Source organism: Nicotiana tabacum, chromosome 6 (assembly GCF_000715075.1).
Source record: "Nicotiana tabacum cultivar K326 chromosome 6, ASM71507v2, whole genome shotgun sequence".
NCBI lineage: Eukaryota > Viridiplantae > Streptophyta > Magnoliopsida > Solanales > Solanaceae > Nicotiana > Nicotiana tabacum.
The window spans coordinates 154,734,925-154,753,872 of NC_134085.1; positions in this window are offsets into that span (position 1 = coordinate 154,734,925).

The following is an 18,948-nucleotide window of genomic DNA, read 5'->3' on the forward strand; positions in this document are numbered from 1 at the left end:
GCTGGACATGCTAAGACCAATACAATCCAAGCTACCCAATCCTCCTCCAAAGAACCTGGACTACACCATTAGCTATGAGTATTGTTCCGGTACACCAGGCCATGATATGGAAAAATGCTGGCATTTGAAAAATGCAATACAAGAGCTAATTGATACTAATAAAATCGAGGTTCAAACCCCCGAAGCTCCCAATATCAACAGAAATCCAATGCCAGCCCATTAGGAGGCCAATATGATAGAATCATACAAGCTGATGGGGAGACAAATAAGCCATCACAAACTGTCATGATGATCAGGTCTCATGAAGCCAAGCCAGATAAGCAGTTAACAGAGGAGAAGCCGGTACCTAAGCAGAACAGAAATGGTGATGAACCATCTGTGGTAGTTGAAAAGGGGTCTTCGAGCAAGGTTGCCACAAAGCAAGAAAGGTTGAAAGTGGTAGTACCAGGGGTTGCCAGTAAACCCATTGTAGTCGTGGAAGGAGCCCGTGTAGATCGGGTTATTATCAAACCTGTAACCCAGCTACCAGTGATCAACAACAAAGCTATTCCATGGAACTATGAACGGGTGACTGTAATATACAAGGGAAAATAAGTCAAGGAAGAAGTCTGTGAGGTGCAAGGCTTGACTCTCTCGGGAAGATGTTTTACTCCCGAAGAGTTAAGAAAAACTAAAAATAATCCAGCACCAATAAAGAGAGCTGTGACGGAAGAAGAAGCGGAAGAGTTTTTAAGAAAAATGAAGCTCCATGACTATTCTGTTGTGGATCAACTGAAGAAGACGCCCGCTCAAATCTCGTTATTGTCATTACTGATCCATTCAGAGGAGCACCGTCTGGCTTTGATGAAAATCCTGAATGAGGCTCATGTTCCCGATAAAATCTCTGTAAATCATTTGGGAAGAATAGCCAACAGAATCTTTAAGGCGAACAGAATTACATTTTCTGATGATGAATTGCCTGTGGAAGGGACTGAGCACAACAGAGCTCTTTACCTCACTGTGAAATGTGAAAACTCCGTAGTAACCCGGGTATTGGTTGACAACGGGTCAATTGCAAACATCTTCCCTCTCTCCACTTTAAGCAAATTGAAAATCAAAGAGAAGAGGATCCAGAAGAATAGTATTTGCGTACGGGGGTTTGACGGTGGAAGCAAAGATTCATTTGGCGATATAGTGTTGGAACTGACAATAGGGCCAGTTGAATTCACAATGGAGTTTCAAATACTGGACATAACTGTTTCTTATAACTTGTTGTTGGGTCGACCATGGATCCATGCTGCTAAAGCAGTCCCGTCAACACTACACCAGGCGGTCAAGTTTGAATGGGATCATCAAGAAATAGTTGTGCATGGGGAAGAAAGTTTAAATGCTCACAGCAGTACCATTGTACCGATCGAGGGAATAGAAAATGACCAGGGACCATGGGTTTACCAGGTGTCCGACACAGTGTCGGTAGAGAAAATTCCAGAGGGGAAGTACATTCCGAATCCAAAGATAATCTCTGCATCAGTCATGGTAGCCTATGAAATGTTAAAAAATGGTTTTATACACGGCAAAGGCCTGGGCTCATCTTTGCAAGGAATTATACAACCAGTATCTCTCCCCGAGAACTGGGGAACATTTGGTTTGGGATTCATACCCACTGTCCCCGACGTGAGAAAGGCTAGAAAGCTGAAACAAAAGGCATGGGTTCTTCCAAAACCAGTCCCACATCTATCAAACTCTTTTGTTAAGATCGGTGCTAAAAAGCGCCCGATAACAACAATTCCTAAATCCTTGGTAAAGCCTGAGGAGGAATTAATTGAAAAATTCGAGAAATTGTTCGATGATGTGAATATGTTGGAAAGCAGTGAAAGTTCTAGCAACACAGAAGTGCAATTCGTCAGGCCAGAGACAAGGCTCAATAATTGGAAAACCACTCCTCTCCCCGTTCGAAAGGAGTCTTGGTAGTTTATTTTGATTTTCCTTCAGTTTGTTTGGGTTACCTTAGGGTTGTAACCCCAATGTCTATCTTACAGTTTGTTTGAAGTGTGCAAACTTTGTTATCTTTCATCATCCAATAAAATACAGTTTCCTTTTTATTATCATTCCTGATAGTTTTCTTTTCTTTTTCTTCTTTTTCTGTACAGTTCTTTTTACGCTGGCTCTAGTGATATGGCATGCATGAGGAATCCTCAGCCCAGTCTTAAAAATCAATCTGGTTCGGAAATAATAATTCAAGAAATATATTGTGATTATGAATCAGAATATGATGAAGATGAGGTTTTTGAAGAGATTAGAAAAGAGCTAATTCACTTTGAGGAAAAAACCAAACCTAACCTGAGTGATACCGAGGACATCAATATAGGGGACACGAGTAATGTCCGGGAAACTAAAATAAGTGTCCATCTCGAACCAAGGATCCGATAAGAGTTAATTAAAGCACTCATAGAATTCAAAGATGTTTTTTCATGGTCATATGACGACATGCCTGGCCTGAGCACTGATTTAGTGGTTCACAAATTGCCCACCGATCCAACAGTGCCTCCTGTCAAGCAGAGGCTGAGAAAATTCAAGCCTGATATGAGTGTGAGAATTAAGGAAGAAATCACCAAACATTTGGAAGCAAAGGTCATTCGAGTCACTCGATATCCTGTTTGGTTAGCTAATATCGTTCCTGTGCCAAAGAAAGACGGCAAAATTAGAGTATGCGTCGACTACCGCAATCTCAACAAAGCAAGTCCGAAGGATAATTTCCCATTACCCAATATCCATATTTTGATCGATAATTATGCCAAGCATGATATAGGATCTTTCGTGGATTGTTATGCCGGGTATCATCAAATTCTAATGGATGAAGAGGATGCAGAAAAGACGGCATTCATCACACCATAGGGAACTTATTGCTACCGGGTAATGCCATTCGGTTTGAAGAACGCCGAAGCAACCTACATGAGAGCAATGACCACAGTGTTTCATGATATGATACACAAGGAGATTGAGGTATACGTGGACGATGTGATCATAAAATCAAAGCATCAGGCCGACCACGTTGGGGATTTGAGGAAATTCTGCTTAAGACTTCGCAGGTACAACCTCAAGCTTAACCCTGCCAAATGCGCATTTGGAGTTCCATCTGGAAAGTTGCTGGGATTCTTAGTCAGTTGGCGAGGCATCGAGCTAGACCCATCAAAAATCAAATCCATCCAAGAATTGCCACCTCCAAGGAACAAAACTGAAGTAATGAGTTTGTTGGGAAGGCTGAATTACATCAGTAGGTTTATTGCTCAGCTTACGACAATCTGTGAGCCTATTTTCAAATTGTTGAAAAAAGATGCTGCGGTCAAATGGACCGATGAGTGTCAGGAGGCGTTTGATAAGATAAAAGGATACCTGTCAAACCCACCCGTGTTAGTCCCGCCAGAGCTAGGAAGACCTCTGATTCTTTACTTGACGGTCTTGGAAAATTCATTTGGTTGTGTATTGGGGCAACATGACCTCACCGGCAGAAAAGAACAGGCCATCTACTACCTTAGCAAGAAATTCACAGCTTATGAGGTTAAGTATACTCATCTGGAAAGGACGTGTTGCGCCCTAATTTGGGTAGCTCAGAAGTTGAAACACTATTTGTCGTCCTACACTACTTACCTCATTTCGCGTTTGGATCCGTTGAAATATATTTTTCAAAAGCCTATGCCAACGGGAAGACTTACAAAGTGGTAGATATTGCTCACAGAATTTGACATCATCTATGTGACTCGAACTGTAATGAAAGCCCAAGCACTGGTTGATCATTTAGCTGAAAACCCGGTCGATGAGGAGTACGAGCCGTTGAAAACCTATTTTCCCCATGAAGAAATAATGCATATCGATGAGATCGAGCGAATTGAAATACCTGGCTGGAAACTTTTCTTTGATGGGGCCGCTAACATGAAAGGAGTCGGGATAGGAGCTGTAATCATTTCTGAAACAGGGCATCACTATCTTGTTACGGCTCAATTGCGATTTTATTGCACCAATAATATGGCTGAATATGAAGCTTGTATTTTGGGGTTAAGGTTAGCTGCAGACATGGGTATCCAAGAAATCTTAGTCATGGGAGATTCGGATATTCTAGACATCAAATTCGAGGAGAATGGGAAACCCGAGACTTGAAGCTCATACCATACCGACAATGTCTACATGATCTTTGTCAGCGGTTTCAATCAGTGGAGTTCCGACATATTCCAAGGATCCATAATGAGGTTGCCGATGCATTGGCTACCTTGGCATCGATGTTGCACCATCCAGACAAAGCTTATGTGGACCCACTACATATTCAAGTCCACAATCAGCACGCTTATTGCAATATGGTTGAAGAAGAATTTGATGGTGAACCATGGTTCCACGATATCAAGGAGTATATCAGGATGGGGATATATCCCGCACAAGCCACAGGAGATCAAAAGAGGACCATTAGGCGATTGGCAAATGGATTCTTCTTAAGCGGAGGAGTTTTGTATAAAAGAACACCAGATCTTGGATTATTAAGATGCATAGATGCCAGACAAGCTACAGCTGTTATGTCTGAAGTACATTCGGGAGTTTGTGGACCCCACATGAGCGGATATGTGTTGGCAAAGAAAATCCTCCGATCTGGTTATTATTGGCTTACCATGGAGCGAGATTGTATCAGTTTTGTGCGCAAGTGTCATCAATGCCAGATACACGGAGATTTGATTCATTCTCCACCATTCGAGTTGCACACAATGTCGGCACCATGGCCCTTCGTTGCTTGGGGCATGGATGTGATTGGACCAATTGAGCCGACAACATCCAATGGGCACAGGTTCATTCTGGTAGCCATTGATTATTATGGGTTGAGGCCAAAACATTCAAATCAGTGACCAAGAAAGCTATGGTCGATTTTGTTCACTCAAATATCATATGTCGATTCGGAATCCCAAAGGTGATCATCACAGATAACGGTGCTAATCTTAACAGTAACTTAATGAGGGAAGTATGTCAACAGTTTAAGATTACACATCGCAACTCTACCCCATATCGGCCCAAGGCGAATGGAGCAGTCGAGGCAGCCAACAAAAACATAAAGAAGATACTTCGGAAAATGGTAGAAGGTTCAAGACAATGGCATGAAAAACTACCATTTGCGTTATTGGGATATCACACTACTGTTCGCACTTCAGTAGAAGCAACTCCTTATTTGTTGGTATATGGCACTGAAGCAGTAATTCCTGCAGAAGTTGAAATTCCTTCCCTTCGGATCATTGCCGAAGCAAAGATTGATGATGATGAATGGGTCAAAACCCGTCTGGAACAGTTAAACTTGATTGATGAAAAACGATTGGCCGCAGTATGTCATGGTCAATTGTATCAAATAAGAATAGCAAGAGCATACAACAAAAAGGTGCGCCACGGAAGTTTGAAGTGGGTCAACATATGCTGAAACGTATTCTTCCACATCAAGTTGAGGCAAAAGGCAAATTTGCCCCGAATTGGCAAGGACCATTCATTGTGACCAGAGTATTATCAAATGGTGCACTATGCTTAACAGATATTGAAGGCAAATGCATAGACATGACGATCAATTCTGACGCGGTAAAGAGATATTATGCATAACTTTTTGAATATTTGTATTCAGCATTATTTCGAAGATTGGAATGACATAGGCAATTTATTCTGCTATCCAAACATTATACCCTTTGCTTTCCCTTTTGAGCCATATTTGTTTCTTTCCTACCCTCTCTAGGAATCAATGAAAATCAAATATGAAATAATATTAATAAAAAAAAAATCACTATTATTTGGTGAACTACGTTTGACCTGATTCCTCAAAGAAGGATACGTAGGCGCCTCACGGCTCGGTCATAGGGTGCACAATATGCATAATGTGCACAAAAAGAAACATCAAGAGACCCCAAATCAAGAAACTGGGGGCAGGAATTGTATTGGAAATAAGAAAAAGATTCCAAGAGTTGTAATTTTAAACCCATATCAAAACTGTTTAACTTTTGATACCTTTCCATTCCAACCACATACCAAAAAGACCTTTCGATCAATCTTAGAAAAGTGTTGAGTCAAGCAAATGAAGATGGTTCATAACACTCTGGTCCAAACAAGAAAAGAAAGTAAAAATGAGAGAGTCTTATAGGTGAAAACCCACACGGGCACCGTAAGACGACGAAAGATGAGAGAAAGTAAAATGAGAGAGTCTTATTGGTGAAAACCTTCGCAGGCACCATAAGACGAAAAGGAATGAAGAAATAAACAAATGAGGAAGGTTTGCCGGTGAAAACTCTTTTAGATACATCGACCCAAATTGGGTTGTGGAAAATTTGGGAAAACAAAATGAAACAATTGAAAAGAGGTTGGTTAAAAAGACTGGGTGGATTAATCCAAAATGCATACCATGATCATTGGTGCCAGTGACTCCAATCAGATAAGTCCTTTATTTTTTCTCCAACAGTCATCCAAAATTGGATTTTTCTTTTCATTCTAAATTTTCGAAATCGTCATGTTTTCATCACTGATAATCTTACTCTTCTAAAGTTTTTGAGATGAGTTTTGTTCCAAACAAATAAGAAGGAATGTCAAGGTATACTACCAAGATTCAAGATTGCATAAGAAAAAAATACGGCCATGATGGGCAGGAGGTAATAGGATAAAAAATATGATATGGGTGTAAGAAAGGTGGAATCAAAAGTGGATCAGCAATGTCAGGAGAGACATATGATTACGGTTAAAAGGGTTTGAAGTGAAAACATACAGTTGGGGATCCTATAGTTAAGGATCAACTACAAGTACAAAACAGTCTTTACAACCATTCCAAGGCAATAAAACGAGACGAAGAGAAGCCCCACCGTCGGCAAGAATGCCCCAGTTAACCACCCTGCTTTAAACTAATGAAGTTTTCTTTGATTTGAAACAGAGGCAAAAGCAACATTTGTGTCAGGAAACACCCGGTGAAGAATTTAAGAAGAAATTAGGCGTCCACCTGGAGAATGAGGATGAAAAATTTAAGAAGAAATCAGGCGTCCACCTGGAGAATGAGGATGAAAAATTTAAGAAGAAATCAGGCGTCCACCTGGAGAATGAGGATGAAAAATTGAAGAAGTCAGGCGTCCACCTGGAGAATGAGGATGAAGAATTAAAGAAGAAGTCAGACGTCCACCTGGAGAATGAGGATGAAGAATTAAAGAAGAAGTCAGACGTCCACCTGGAGAATGAGGATGAAGAATTGAAGAAATCAGGCGTCCACCTGGAGAATGAGGATGAAGAATTAAAGAAGAAGTCAGGCGTCCACCTGGAGAATGAGGATGAAGAATTGAAGAAATCAGGCGTCCACCTGGAGAATGAGGATGAAAAATTGAAGAAGAAATCAGGCGTCCACCTGGAGAATGAGGATGAAGAATTTAAGAAGAAGTCAGGCGTCCACCTGGAGAATGAGGATGAAAAATTTAAGAAGAAATCAGGCGTCCACCTGGAGAATGAGGATGAAGAATTTAAGAAGAAGTCAGGCGTCCACCTGGAGAATGAGGATGAAGAATTGAAGAAGAAATCAGGCGTCCACCTGGAGAATGAGGATGAAGAATTAAAGAAGAAGTCAGGCGTCCACCTGGAGAATGAGGATGAAGAATTGAAGAAATCAGGCGTCCACCTAGAGAATGAGGATGAAGAATTAAAGAAGAAGTCAGGCGTCCACCTGGAGAATGAGGATGAAAAATTTAAGAAGAAATCAGGCGTCCACCTGGAGAATGAGGATGAAGCATTGAAGAAGTCAGGCGTCCACCTGGAGAATGAGGATGAAGAATTAAAGAAGAAGTCAGGCGTCCACCTGGAGAATGAGGATGAAGAATTGAAGAAATCGGGCATCTACCTGGAGAATGAGGATGAAGAATTAAAGAAGAAGTCAGGCGTCCACCTGGAGAATGAGGATGAAGAATTTAAGAAAAAGTCAAGCGTCCACCTGGAGAATGAGGATGAAAGAATTTAAGAAGAAGTCAGGCGTCCACCTGGAGAATGAGGATGAAGAATTTAAGAAGAAGTCAGGCGTCCACCTGGAGAATGAGGATGAAGAATTAAAAAGAAGAAATCAGGCGTCCACCTTGAGAATGAGGATGAAGAATTAAAAAAGAAATCAGGCGTCCACCTGGAGAATGAGGATGAAGAATTAAAGAAGAAATCAGGCGTACACCTGGAGAATGAGGATGGAGAATTAAGAAGAAGTCAGGCGTCCACCTGGAGAATGAAGATGAAGAATTTGAGAAGAAATCAGGCGTCCACCTGGAGAATGAGGATGAAGAATTGAAGAAGAAGTCAGGCGTCCACCTAGAGAATGAGGATGAAAGAATTTAAGAAGAAGTCAGGCGTCCACCTGGAGAATGAGGATGAAGAATTTAAGAAGAAGTCAGACGTCCACCTGGAGAATGAGGATGAAGAATTAAAGAAGAAATCAGGCGTCCACCTGGAGAATGAGGATGAAGAATTAAAAAAGAAATCAGGCGTCCACCTGGAGAATGAGGATGAAGAATTGAAGAAGAAGTCAGGCGTCCACCTGGAGAATGAGGATGAAGAATTGAAGCAACAGAAGTCAGGCGCCCACCTGGAGAACAAGGGAATATAATTGAAGTATTGAAATCAAAAGCCCGCTCGTATGAGAAAGGAGCACACTTAGAGTTAATAGAGCAGAAGAGTCCAACAAAGTCCCCAGCAGGAAACAACAAGAGTCCCAAACAGAGAAAGAAAATACGGGACACAATGAAAGGGAATGCGGAATAAGCCAAATTCCCAAGAGTCACCAAGATATCAAGACAACAAGAAACGCAAGGGCATGATCTAGATAAGATTTTATAATTCATGTATCATAGTCTAGTTTAGCTTTTTGTATTACCTTTGAAGCAAGGTGTAATAAGGAGGTCAACAAGCAGTAAAAGCAGCACGAAACATCAGTAGCATCACAGTCCCATGGTAGTCCCAGCTACCCAAAACTTCCCGAACTACATTGACCTGATTCCTTTATAGCCAAGGATATGTAGGAAACCTTTGAAGCAGAGGTTCGGTCAAATCTTTCAAAAAATGCTTCCCACGGAGTATTTGAACGGGCAAAAATCGCTCGTATCCGCTCACTTTATCTTTGCATGAAAAACTCTTCGAGTTTCCGCACAAAGAGGGGCAGCTGTGAGCACGTGATTTTTGCCTCACGAAAACTACTCCAAAATAAATCAAAAATAAAATTAATTTCTTTTAGTGTGCAATTTTAGAAATTGTGTTGCGTTTATTAATTGTTTGTGTTTTGTCCGTAAATGTTTGCTTTGTTATAATTAAACAAAATAAAAATAAAAATACATGTTTCATGCATATCTAGGATTTAGTTATGCATTTAATAATTGAGTTAATTAAAATAAAATCACAAAAATATGCATGTTTCACAATGTGATTAATATTTTGTCTATGTGTTAATAATTGTTAAAGGTTGATTGAATGTCTTGGAAAGAGTAATTTTGTTTTTTATAATTTTAATTAGGATTTTAATAATTAAAGAATAAAATTGGAAATTAAAAAAAGAGTGGAAAATAATAGGCAAAACGGACTGGGCCAATTAATTGAAAAGGCAGGCCCAAAACTAATTTAACCTCCCCACAGCCCAATTCAACATCCCCATATCCGGTCCAGTGCAAAGCAAACCAAACAACGACGTTTGGTTGTGTTTCATCAAGGGCCGTTGGATCAAAGCCATCCAATGGTTGAGTTCCCATACCCCTTACCCGTAACCCTTACCCGACCCACTTCCCCGATCCAGCCCGACCCCAGCATTAAACCAAACGACATCGTTTGGCTAAATGAACCGATCCTGGCCATCTATTCTGTTTGATCCAACGGCTTGGATCAATTCACCCCTCCCCTATATAAACCCAAATCCTTACCCCGGCCCCCTAACTAAACACCCCCCTCTTCACTATTCATCATCTTCTCCGAAAGCACACCCCTAACCCTAGCCGCCCTAGCATCCCATCGCCTGAAACCCGGCGGCAACAACGCCTACGGTCACCACCTTAACACCCCAGACTCCTCACAACCTCCTCTTCACGGATCTGGCCTTAGTTTCCTTCGAATCAGACCCCAACTCTTCGAATCTTAAATCGAAGGTTGGTCTGAAAACTGAACCCTCTCCGATGGTCTCCAAATTCATACCGTAGCTTCCCCTAACTACCCTAGCTATTGATCTAGTGTTGGTTTGGTTTGAATCCCCTCAGAACTCTTCGAATCTTTTTTTGAAGGTTCGAATCAAATATGAACTCACTCAGATTCCTTCCAAATTAACACCAAATGACCCCTAGGCTTCCCTCACCCTTGTGTCATCTTTGGTTCCCTTCGAATCTGCCCAGAAGTGTTCAAATTTAAGATCCTCGAATCTGAAACCCTAAAAAATTTCCAATCTTGGAATTTTTTCAATTCAAGCGAGGGATTGAGGTTTAATCGACCTTAGTCGAAGTATTTTCAGTTGAAAATACTTCGATTAAGGTCTGTTTGATTTCAAAAGTCCGAATCCAAGTTGAGTTTGAGTCCGTATGAAATTGAAGATTCGGAGGTATTTTCCTATTTCTTTTGTTTCCTACGTATGTATAGTTGTTTATTTTAATAACCTGTGTAATTTTTTCATATTTGTTTAGTTGATTCCATAATTCTGTCTCATACCCGTCTATTTGATCAGAATTATACTATTGTTTCTGTTGTTTATGATTGTTTATAATATGTGTAATCGACTCGATTAAGTTCGTCGATTAGTTGTTTTGTAAATTCTTATTGCCATTAATGCTGTTTGTAATACCCTGTTTATCTGTTTGGAATTGATTATTATCATTGAAATCAGTCAATTAGTTCTTCCCAATTAATTGATTCTCGTTTAATAAGTCAGAAAGTTTGTCAATGATGTGTGTATGTTGATTTCTGAACATTGAGTTTCAGGGCATTGTCAGTATATTGACAATGCTCCTGTGTTTGTTTGATTTTAGTTCAAAGTTGAAGTTCAGTTTGAATTATTGTACTGAATTCAGTGTAATGTTATTGTGATGTTAAGTTTGAATACAAGTTTACAAGGGTTAGGTAGACACAACTGTGTTAGGAAGTTGATTAGGATTGGTTCTAGCTGTTTAAATCAGAAGGATAATTAAGCCTGGACAGATTTTAAAATCTGTTTTGTAATAAATTCTGATTTTGTATTAATGGGCAGTAATAACAGTAGGATTTCAGGACATTTCTGGGAATGAAACAGTAAAAAACAGTGTTAGTGCTAGTGTGCTGGAAGTGGAATGTTAGTGGCTGTTAATCTAATAGGATAATAGGAAACCAAAGGAAGTGGAGGGGTTGAAAATAAAGTAAAGGTATCCTTAGTGCTGTTTGAATAAGAAAAAGCAGTTCAGTGGCAGATTTTAAGGAAAAATCTGCCTTAGATAACAAAAGGGGGGTCCAGGCAGCACTTAAGAGAGGGGGCAGACCTGTATAAATACAGGGACAAACATTAGAGGAAATGATCTGATTTTTAAGGCATTAGGGAATACACACAGAGATACACAGAGGGAAAAGATAGAAATTAAGAAAAGAAACACATACTAGTTAGAAACAACAATCTGAAAAGAAAGAAGAAAACAAAAAGAAACAGAAGAATGAGAACACACACACACACACACACACACAATCTGAAACAGATATAGAAAAAGGAAAAAAAAACCCGAAACATATTTTTCCTGGAATCTGTCCGTGTTTGTTTATTGATATTGTGTGGTTTAAATCTGAAATTTTTTCTCAAATCTCTGTTACTATTGGTCTGGTTTCACGGGATTCGTTGATTGTGCTCAAAATCAGCTGCGTTATTTGGCATTTTTTGCCTATTTTGTTGCTGCCATTACTGCTGAAATTCACTTCTTCTTCCCTCGTTTCCAGGTACATATCTGTAAACTCCTGTCATGAAAAGCTTCAACGTGACAAATAAATAAAGCTCGAATTGTAATTCTGTTTTCTATTCATTCAAGTTTGTTAGTTTAAATTTCAGCTTTGTTTCATATTGATTAACTAAGTAGTGAGTTCGACACGATGACTATAAGTTAATTGTCTTATTTTGAAATTCGTATAAAAGTTTTGTAATAAGTGTTATCCATTTTGAAATCTCATTAGTGTAGTTGAATTGTCAAAATAGGGAACATGACAGAAAGATGACCATTATTTAAACTTTATAGTATTATTAGTTAGGTACAGCATAATATGGAAATATCAAGGAAAAAATACATTATTGGTTTATTTTGTTAGTTAGTTAGTTGTTGTTTAAAGCTAGGTGATGTTGGTTGCATTTTGTTATATTATGGCATAACAATGGTTATGTTTACAATCAATAGTTGAAAGTTGCATTAGTAAAATCCGCTATGTTCACAAGGTCAAAATATGGCGAATAATGTTGTATGCAATATCATTTTATTAAGTCAACAGGTAGATTTGTTCTCTTTCTTAATAACAAAGGGCCTAGGAATTTTACAATGCGAAAGTTAGCGTTTTCCAATAGTTCGCATAGGTTGAGAATAGAAATCGTTTCGATTATGTATATCCCAAACTCAATCATAAGCAGAATTAACTAAAATAATCATGCATATCGGATTAAGAATAAGCGATATAGAAGTAGATTAGAGTTATAACGGATAACAATTTTAAGAGTGCAAAAATAGCATTCGTTGCAAAAAGAATAATGAGAATTCTTCGAAAATATCAAGAATTGATTTTTTTTAGTTTCATACGCTATTTACATTTTTAGTATACATATGTTGTATTTACTAAAAATAGTATTAATCATATGTTTATTCTTATCTTTAAATTTGAATAGCTTGGAGGAATGTAATTAATACGCGAAAAATATAATCAGCGATCAACATTTAATAAATTGTGAATTCTTTTCAAAGAATTTAAGGGCATATCAAAAATGGGAATCTCTCATGATTTTCACATAAAAATGTATGAATATAATAAACAATTTGTGGAAAATCCATAATACCATTACAAATATTTTGCGCGATTAGGGATGCGTTCGCGTAACTTGATTATATTTTTAAAAGCAAATTCGGATTATGCGTCCGCGCAACTTCGAGCGAATATTTAATAAAAGGGATTTCTCTAAGGATGTTAAAATAATTTCATATAACCCGAGATGTGCAGTTCACTGTTTAATCATACAAGGGCGACAGTGTTCTTAATTTTATTTCTAACTTCGAACGTATGATTTTTTTTATATAATAAAAATATATAAAAAAAATATTATCAACCTTTTGTGTACACATATGCGTGGCACGATTCTCTGTAATTATCAAAAGGTATATAATACGAATATACGTACGCGTAATTCGTTTATATAATTGTACACAATAAACAGAAGCGGTAACAAAATCCTGAAATAAAAATGTAAATCAAGATAAGCCAAGAATAAAAACAGTTAAGCGACCGTGCTAGAACCACAGAATTCGAAAATGCCTAACACCTTCTTCCGGATTAACATAATTCCTTACTCAGGATTTCTGGTTCGCAGAATAACAAACAGAGTCATATTCTTCTCGATTCAGGGATTAAAACTGTTGACTTGGGACGCTTTAAAATTCCCAGGTGGCGACTCTGAAACAAATAAACAAATCCCGTTTCGACTGTCCTTTAATTGGAGAAAACTCCCACGCACCCTCGCGGGCGCGGAAAAAGGAGGTGTGACAATAGGGTAGTGATGCCCCATTGCAGAAATGAGTACAACTCCTATCCCAATGCCTTTCATGTTAACAGCCCCATCGAAGAAAAGTTTCCAACCGGGCTTTTCCTCTTTCTCAACCTCGTCAATGTGCATTACCTCTTCATCAGGAAAATAAGTCTTCAAAGGTTCATATTATTTGTCCACCGGGTTCTCGGGAAGTGATCGGCCAAAGTTTGGGCTTTCATCACCGTCCGAGTCACGTATACGATGTCAAACTTTATTAGCAAGATCTGCCACTTTGCAAGCCTTCCTGTGGGCATGGGCTTCTGAAAGATATACTTCAAAGGATCCAGACGAGAGATGAGGTGAGTAGTGTAGGACGACAAATAATACTTCAACTTCTGTGCTACCCAAGTCAGGGCACAACATGTCCTTTCAAGGGGAATATACTTGACCTCATAAGATATGAACTTCTAGCTGAGGTAATAAATGACTTGCTCTTTCCTGCCAGTGATATCATGTTGACCCAACACGCAACCAAATGAGTTATCCAATACTGCCAAATAAAGAATCAAAGGTCTTCCAGGTTCCAGCGGGACCAACACAAGTGGGTTTGACAAGTACCCCTTTATCTTATCGAATGCTTCCTGGCACTCATCAGTCCATTTGACCGCAACATCCTTCTTTAGCAGCTTAAAGATGGGCTCACAAGTTGTCGTGAGCTGAGCAATAAACCTGCTGATGTAGTTCAGCCTCCCTAACAGACTCATCACCTCGGTCTTGTTCTTTGGCGGTAGTAATTCCTGGATAGCCTTGATCTTTGACAGATCCAATTCAATGCCCCATCGACTGACTATGAATCCCAACAATTTCCTCGATGGAACACCAAATGCGCACTTTGTAGGATTGAGTTTGAAATTGTACATGTGGAGCCTTTGGAAAAACTTTCTCAAATCTCTGACGTGGTCAGACTGCTTCCTGGACTTTATGATCACATCATCCACATAAACCTCGATTTCCTTGTGTATCATGTCATGGAATATGGTTGTCATTGCCTTAATGTAAGTTGCCCTAGCATTTTTCAAACCAAAAGGTATGACCCGATAGAAATATGTTCCCCACGGCGTGATGAATGCCGTATTCTCTGCATCTTCATCATCCATTAAAATCTGATGATACCCCGCATAGCAGTCCACAAAAGACCCAATCTTATGTTTGGCACAATTATCAATCAAAATGTGGATATTTGGCATGGGGAAGTTGTCCTTTGGACTTGCCTTTTTGAGATCACGGTAATCAACACACACTCTGGTCTTACCGTCTTTCTTTGGAACAAGCACAACATTGGCTAACCACGTGGGATACCGCATGACTTTTGCATCAAGTTGCTTTGTGACTTCTTCTTTAATCTTCACGCTCATGTCAGTTTTGAACTTTCTCAACTTCTGCTTGACGGGAGGGAATGCTGAATCAATTGGCAATTATGGACCACCAAATCGGTACTCAAGCATGGAATGTCATCATACGACCATGCAGAAATATCCTTATACTCAAACAATGCTTTAATTATCTCTTCCCTGATTTGCGGTTCAAGATGGACACTTATCTTAGTTTCTCTGACATTATCTGGGTCCCCTAAATTGATTGTTTATGTATCATTCAGGTTAGGCTTGAGTTTTTCTTCAAAATGACTTAGTTCCTTACTAATCTCTTCAAAGGCCTCATCCTCATCATATTCTGATTCATCATCACACTCTATTTCTTGGATTATTATTTCAAAATTAGATTGACTTTTAAGACTGGGTCGAAGATTCCTCATGCATGTCATATCATTGAAACCAACATAAAAAAAACTGTACAAAGAAGAAAAGGAAAACAATAATAAGAGCTATCAGGAGTGATGGAAAGGGAAATTGCATTTCATTAAAATAAAGGATAACAGGGTTTGTACATCAACAAACGAAAAATGAAAATTTGGGTCACAACCCTGGAATGACCCAGATAGAAAGGAAAATAAAACAAACTACCAAGACTCCTTCTTGGTAGGGAGAGGAATAGCCTTCCAATTGTTAAGCTTTGCATTTGGCCCGACGAACCGCACGTCTGCTTTTCTAGAACCTTCTCCAACTTCCACCATGTTCACATTATCAAACAACCTCTGGAACCTTTCAATTAATTCCTCATCAATGTCTACCACAGAACTTGGAACTGTCGTCATCGGGTGTTTCTTGGCACCGGGCTGGACAAAAGAGCTGGAGAGATGCGAAACAGGCTTTGGAAGTGCCCACTCCTTCCGTTTCAACCTTTTATCCCTTTTCACATCTGCTGCTGTAGGTTTGAATCCAAGACCGAACGTGCCCAAGTTTTCAGGGAGGGACACTAGCTGTATGATACCCTGCAGAGATGCACCCAGACCTTTACCAAGCACAAAGCCATTTTTCAGCATTTCAACGGCCACCATGACTGATGCGGAGGTTATCTTTGGAATTGGAACACATTTCCCTTCTAAAACTTTCTCGACCAGCACTATTTTAAAAACCTGATAGACCTAGGGCCCTTTGTCATCTTCGACCTCAATGAACGGGACAGAGTCATCACTGTGAGCACACAAGTTATCTTTACCATGCATGATGATCTCCTGTCTATCCCATTCGAACTTGACCATCTAGTGCAAAGTGGACGGGACTGCTTTGGCAGTATGAATCCAAGGTCGACCTAACAACAAATTGTGAGAAACGGCTACGTCCAGCACCTAGAACTCCATGGTGAATTCCATCGGTCCTATTGTCAACTTAAGTACTATATCACCAACTGAATCTTTCCCTCCACCATCAAAACCTCGGACGCAGATGCTGTTCCTATGAATCCTCTCATTATCCACTTTCAACTTGTTCAGAGTAGAGAGAGGGCAGATGTTTGCACTGGAACCATTGTCAACTAATACCCTGGTAACCACAAAATCTTCACATTTTACCGTAAGATAGAGAGCTCTATTGTGTTCAGTACCGTCCATAGGCAACTCATCATCAGAGAAGGTGACCTTGTTCACCTCAAATATTTTATTGGCGATCTTTTCCAGATGGTTCACTGAAATTTTTTCGGGAATGTGAGCCTCGTTCAGAATTTTCATTAGGGCCCGACGATGCTCATCTGAGTGGATTAACAATGACAACAATGAAATCTGAGTAGGCATCTTTCTCAACTACTCCACGATGGAATAATCTTGTAGCTTCATTTTTCTCATAAACTCCTCCGCCTCTTCTTCAGTCACTGCTTCCTTCACTAGAACTGGGTTATCTCTGGGTGTTTTAGCTTTCCTTAACTCTTCCAGGGCAAAGCATCTCCCCGAACGAGTTAATCCCTGGGCCTCATTGACTTCTTCTTTCACTTTCTTGCCCTTATAGGTCACTATCACCTGTTCATAGTTCCATGGGATGGCCTTGGTACTGATTACCGGCAACTGGGTTACATGCTTGATGATGACAGGATCCATACGAGCACCCTCCACAATTACGATGGGCTTGTTGGCCACTCCTACCATAACCACTTTTGACTTTTCTTGCTTCGCCGAAACATCACTTGGGGATCCTTTCTTGACTACCACAGACGGTTCACCGTTTGTCATGCTCAACTTGTTCACTAATCATAAATTGTTAGTTTTTTAACTAGCTTGACCTCACTGGACCGAATCATCATGATGGTCTGTGAAAGCTTCTTGGGCTCCCCTCTCTTATGTACTACCTCAATCATGTTTGTTTCCTGATGGGTTGACAATGGGTTCTGGTTGATGTTGGGTGCCTCTGGAGTTTGGACTTCAATCCAGTTTGTGTCAATGAGCTCCTGGATGGAATTTTTCAAGTGCCAGCACTTCTCCGTATCATGCCCCGGAGTACCAGAACAATATTCACAGCTTACGGAGTAATCAAGATTCTTTGGAGGAGGGTTTGGCAATTTTGACTCAATTGGCCTCAGCATATCCAACTGCTTTAATCTGTGGAACAAGTTGGTATAAGACTCCCCCAATGGGGTAAAGGTTTTCTTCCGCTGCAACCTCTCATTTTTGAATGCTGGATTGGGTCGGAAACCTGGACCGGTAGGGTTTCGGTAGGCTCGTGGGGGTAGGTAAGCATTTTGTGGAGCTGGGGCATGCCATTGTGCATAAGCAAGAGGCTGAGTATATGTCTGGGTGTGGTGGACAGAAATACGAGGGTCTAGTGATAGAAAGTAGTGTTGTGGTGAATTATATAGGGTTTGGGTGTAGGTTTGGTGATGGGGTCGAGGATGGGTATATTGTTGTGACGGGCCCCTAGGTCCGAACCATGCTCCTAAATCAATTGTTGCCACATCTTCTTTCTTCTTCTTTTCGATCACTCCCCCAGTACCGTTCTGAATGGCTTGGGTAGTTGCCTTAATAGTCGAGTAACTCATGATTTTGTTTGATTTAAGCCCTTCTTCCACCATGCCACCCATCTTTACTACCTCGTTGAAGGACTTGCCTATGGCTGATACCAGATGACCGAAGTAAGTAGGCTCCAGAGCCTGCATAAAATAATCCACCATTTCGTTCTCCTTCATCAGTGGGTCAGCTCTCGCCGCTTGTTCTCTCCAACGAAAACCGTACTCCCTGAAACTTTCGCTAGGCTTCTTCTCTATCTTAGTAAGAGACAAATGATCTGGAAAAATCTCGAGGTTGTATTGGAAATGACAAGTGAATGCTTGGGCCAAATCATCCCGTGTATACCATCTGCTGTGATCCTGACGAGTATACCACTCCAGTGCAGCGCTGCTCAGACTCTAGCTAAAGTATGCCATCAATAGTTCATCTTTCCACCAGCTCCTCTCATTTTACTGCATAATCCCCTCAAATGGGCCACTAGGTCTACGTGCCCATCATATAGATCAAATTTAGGCATCTTGAACCCCAATGACAGTTGAACATCGGGAAATAGACATAAATCTTTGTAGGCCATGCTCACTTGGCCTCCCAATCCCTGCATGTTTCTGAATAATTGTTCCAGGCTTTTAACCTTCTTGAACATCTCCTCCTGTTCTGGGTTTTTAGGTGGTTTGTCAGTCTCACCTGGGAGGTCGAAACGAGGAGTGTAGGAGTAATGCTCTAAGGCTTTGAAAGTAGGCTTTGTGGGTAGTATTGGTTATCCTAGGTCTGGAATAAGGGCTCACTGGAGGATCGGTCGAGTGTAGCGCTAGAGGTGCCACAAAAACATGGGTGGCTGGTGGAAGGGGGTATGGGATTG